The 4,748-nt window shown below is 37.4% G+C and overlaps 1 pseudogene; it reads right to left on the minus strand.

Annotated features, from left to right (window-relative positions):
* Nucleotides 1-1,429: 1,429 nt before the first annotated feature.
* Nucleotides 1,430-2,422, minus strand: LOC138923061 (olfactory receptor 5T1-like; annotated as a pseudogene).
* Between the last annotated feature and the right edge of the window lie 2,326 nt (nucleotides 2,423-4,748).

Below are 4,748 nucleotides of genomic sequence, written 5' to 3' on the forward strand. Positions count from 1 at the left end.
AAATATGGTAATAATAACAATGACAGTGGTGAAAGAAAGGAAGAGAAAAACACTACCACTTTGAAGAATATATGTGTTGCACTGCAAATAAGGCCCCTTGGAAACAAGGCTAAAAATGTGCATCATAAAGACTCTCTTCTGTAACTTTGTTCTCCGGCCTGGACAATGAGGAAAGGTGGGATCATCAAGGGCATCACAAACTGGTAGGTGTAAAAAAAAAAAGAAAAGAGCTTCAGCTGAGTCAGGTTCAGCCCTGTCAGGAAACTCATAAAGATGCCTGGAACTGAGCTGTGAGAAGAGCCCAATCTCTTGGTATGGCCAGTACCTATTCTCTGAATTGTGCTTGTGTTTTGTCATTCTTGAGTGTAAGTATAATCTTGATAAATGATAAGGCCTAATCTCTGTATTCTATGAGGAAATACAGACTGGGGTTAATGTCCATGCTCTGGATGAAATAATGAAACAATAAAAGGGGGAGAAATGCACCCTCACAAACAGCAGGATAATGGGATCAGGCATTTGAACACATTCTCTGTGATCCTTGAACCACAGGCTGGGATTAGATTGCCGCCAATGCACGGATCTGAGGATGGAGAAGAGTGCCTCAAACTGGAGTCAGATGCCAGTGACTCTTTGGAAACTAGTATCAGAATAGGTAAGCTGTGGCTTTGTTATTGATTAGGTGGTATTTCCTCAAGCTAGTCAGACATAATTATAAAGTTATTTACGATTGCAACTATGGGAGCCTATCTAATTTGAGTGCTATGGAGATGAAAGATAATACTTACAATTTAATGTAAAGTTTAGATACATATATGCCTGGGTTTGTATGTGTAAATAAACCAATATTTGTATATTGGAATCTTAACCCCTAGAACTTTGGAAAATTACTGTTTGGAGATAGAGTCTTTGAGGGGGTAATTATCTAAAAATTAAGAATTTAGGATAGACATTAATCCAATAAGATTGTTTATCTTATAAAAGGAGGAGATGAAAATATAAACAGAGAGAAAAGATCATGCGAAGACAGAAGAAGATGACCATCTGCAAGCCAGGGAGAGAGAGGCTACAGGAGAAATCAATCCCATAAGCAACCTGCTCTAAAAGCCTAGAATCCAGAAGAGTGAGAAAACAAATTTATGCTGTTTCAGCAATCTAGTCTTTGGTACTCTGTTATGGCAGCCCCAGAAAAATAATAGAACAAGTACTAGCATATTTATGTATGTATGTGTGTATATACGTGCGTGTGTACGTGAAGCAGATGGATGACAGTGTTCTTCACACTAAAAAAGAATGGGTACTGGCTTGACTATGATCTTTATTTAAAAATTTCTGAGAAGAGCAGAAAAGTAGTAAAAGAAATTCTTGTATTGTAAATTTTTGATATGGAGACAATGAACAGTAATCTTCATTGGTTTCAATGTAACGGTTAATGTGAAGAGCATACTTTATTGAGAAACCAATTTTTCCCAAAAGCCCTTTTCATTGCCTCTTTTACATCTTTGTTTCTTAAACTGTAGATGATGGGATTCAGCATGGGAATGGCAATGGTGTAAAACACAGACACTATCATGTCCTGGTCCAAAGAGTAACTGGAACTTGTTCTCACATATATGCAGAAGACTGTTCCATAGTAAATGGACACTCCAATTAAGTGAGAGCCACATGTAGAAAAGATTTTTTGTCTCCCTTCAGCAGAATGCATCCTCAGAATGGCCAAGAGAATGGAACCATAGGAAACCAGGACAATCATGATAGTGACTATCTCAATAATGCTCATAAAGTAGGAGATTAGAAGCTGGTTTGTGTGAGTGTCAGAACAATAAATAGCGAGGACTGGAGGGATGTCACAAAAGAAATATCTAATTTCGTTGGATGCACAGAAGGTTAGGCTAAATGAGGCCCCGGTGTGCACTGAAGCATTCAAAATGCCATAAAGATAGGAAGCAGTGATGCATGGCACATAGACCCTGGGTGACATGCTAACTGAATACCACAGAGGGTTGTAGATTGCTACATAGCGATCATATGCCATTGCTGCCAAGAGAAAACATTCAGTGGTCCCAAAAGTAACATCAAAAAACATCTATGCTGCACATCCAAGGAATGAAATAGTGTTATTCTCTGACAGGAAAGTGATCAACATTTTTGGGGTGACAACTGAAGAATAACAGGCATCCAAGAATGATAACACACTCAGAAAATAGTACACAGGGTTGTGCAGCTGGGAATCCCTAATGACCAATATAATCAATCCCAGATTTCCTGTGAGAGTGAAAAGATAGATTGCTAGAAATAGCAAAAACAGGAAGACTTGCACATCAAAATCACCTGTGAAGCCTGTCAATATAAGCATGGTAACTTCACTCATATTCTTCACCTGGATCATGCATAAATCTATGTCTGATGGGAACCCTGGCATTTCAGTTTTTATTTATAGGTTCTAAATGCAATATTATCTTTTCTTTAATATTGGTGCCTGAGCAAACAACTTTGGCCAATCTTATTTTTTTTCTTCTGAAAGACTGGCACGTGAGCTAACAACTGTGGCCAATCTTTTTTTTTCTGCTTTATCTCCCCATATCCCCCCTGGTACATAGTTGTATATCTTAGTTGCAGGTAGTTCTAGTTGTGGCATGTGGGATGCTGCCTCAACACAGCCTGAGGGGTGGTGCCACGTCCATGCCCAGGATCCAAACCAGCGAAACCCTGGGCTGCTGCAGTGGAGCACAAGAACTTAACCACTTGACTATGGGGCCTGCCCCAGAAATGCAATATTTTTTAAAACAAAACCCACTCAATATAGTCTCTTCTTTTTCTGAGAATGGCATATTGAAATGACTGGCAGTGAAGAAACAGGCAGCAATGTAGAAGTTGGGTCCAAGTGGATGCATTACCCTGTATAAATAAATTAAAGAAATTATTTCATTCAGTTGTTAGCTAAATTTGTCATGTTTAAAAAACCCAGTTTAGGGGCCAGACCTGTGGCCAAGTGATTAAGTTCACACTCACCGCTTTGGTGGCCCAGGTGTTTGCTGGTTCAGATCCTGGGTGCACACATGGCACCAGTCATGGAGCCATGCTGAGGCAGTGTCCCACAATGCAGAGCCAGAAGGACCTACAACTAGAATATACAACATTGTACTGGGGGTTCGGGGAGAATAAGAAGAAAAAGAAAGAAGAAGATTTGCAACCGATGTTAACTCAGGTGCCAATCTTTAAAAAAAAAAAAGCCAATTTACTTGGTTTAATTCTTAGTTTATTTTCTATTAAATTTAGTGCATACTGTCTTCATATTGCATCAGCTTAAAATTCACAAAGATAAATGAATATACCACTTTCACGAGATTAGCCCCAGTGAATCCCAATTTAAATTGGTATCAGGCACCTTAATATCTGTGTCATTACATTCTGACTTTGGGCATGTCAGTAAAATAATAGTGTGTTTTGTTGAATTCTTCTGATAATGTTGTCAATGGTAGTTTTCTTATAACCCCTGATACCTCTGATCTTATTTCTAGGGCAAGAAAGTGGTTTATGAATGAAGACATATTTTATTCTCAACTGTGTCCCATTAGAGCAATTGTCCAGTTCACTGTAGGGAATTGAGGAAGGGTAGACAAAAAGTATGGGGTTTATTTATTTTCTCCAAGATGTTCTTCAAATAGTCATTTCTTTCAACTAATATTTAAGGAAAGTAGAACTGATTGTTTTTACGTTTAGCTGATTTCACTTTAAGAGATAGAGACTATAAAGACAGAATATAGATCTTGAATTTTTAACAAATCATGATCATTCTGGAAAACTAAAATCATATCAGTTCCTCAACCCTCACACATTCAGAAAACATAAAGCACCAGATGTCCATGAGAACATGACTTCAGGCACCAAGCTTGAGGAGAAGGAAAACTAAGACAGGAGCTACCACATGTTGTTAAGTGGCTACTAGAGGGTAGAAATTTTGTGTACATTATCCTATGTAATCCTCACAGCAACCTGCAACTAAATCATTCAGAATTCATTTATAGATGAGAAACTGAGGACCAGCCATACGTATATGTTGACCAACCTCACTTAATAAGTTCCTAGTAGAGCCAGCAGTCAGTGCAGGTTTCTCTGTTGCCACATGCTAAGCTATTTCCACTTGATGATACTGCAGACTTATTGTGACCTGCCATAATTCTGAAATGGGTATCCCCTAGAAATAATGCAAGGTAATAACTGCATGTATTTGCATTCTTTTATAAAGCCATCAAGCTTAAGTACCACGGTATTATAACAAAACCTGGAAGTGTTTTCTAGAACAATTAGTTAACTAATTAAGTAAATTTAAAATTTATATATATTCTTCCATTGGAAAAAAATCTGTGGTCCCCCAATTGCATATAACTATGACTGGCTGATAGTTAATTTTCTCTCCATTTAATAATTTTCTTAAATTTTAAATATAGATATTTATTCCTACTACCTTTATTTTAGATGTTATCTTCCAACAAGGGAAGTAAAGCAAATTTCTGATTTAGAGCTCTGTTGATCAAAATGTTTTGGAAATCTATCCTATTTGCCCTCCTTTGTTACCTGGAGTTCCCTAGTTCATTTTTTAATTCAATTCTGAGCTAACCAGAAATACCTATCTCAGATTCAAATACTAAAACATACAATAAAGTTTTACATTCAAGGTTATACCTTCTAAAATATTTTGTAAGTGATGAAAAGCTTTCATCTCACCTGTGGGAATGAACTCCTCA

This window comes from Equus caballus, unplaced genomic scaffold (assembly GCF_041296265.1).
Source record: "Equus caballus isolate H_3958 breed thoroughbred unplaced genomic scaffold, TB-T2T haplotype2-0000440, whole genome shotgun sequence".
Classification (NCBI taxonomy): Eukaryota; Metazoa; Chordata; class Mammalia; order Perissodactyla; family Equidae; genus Equus; species Equus caballus.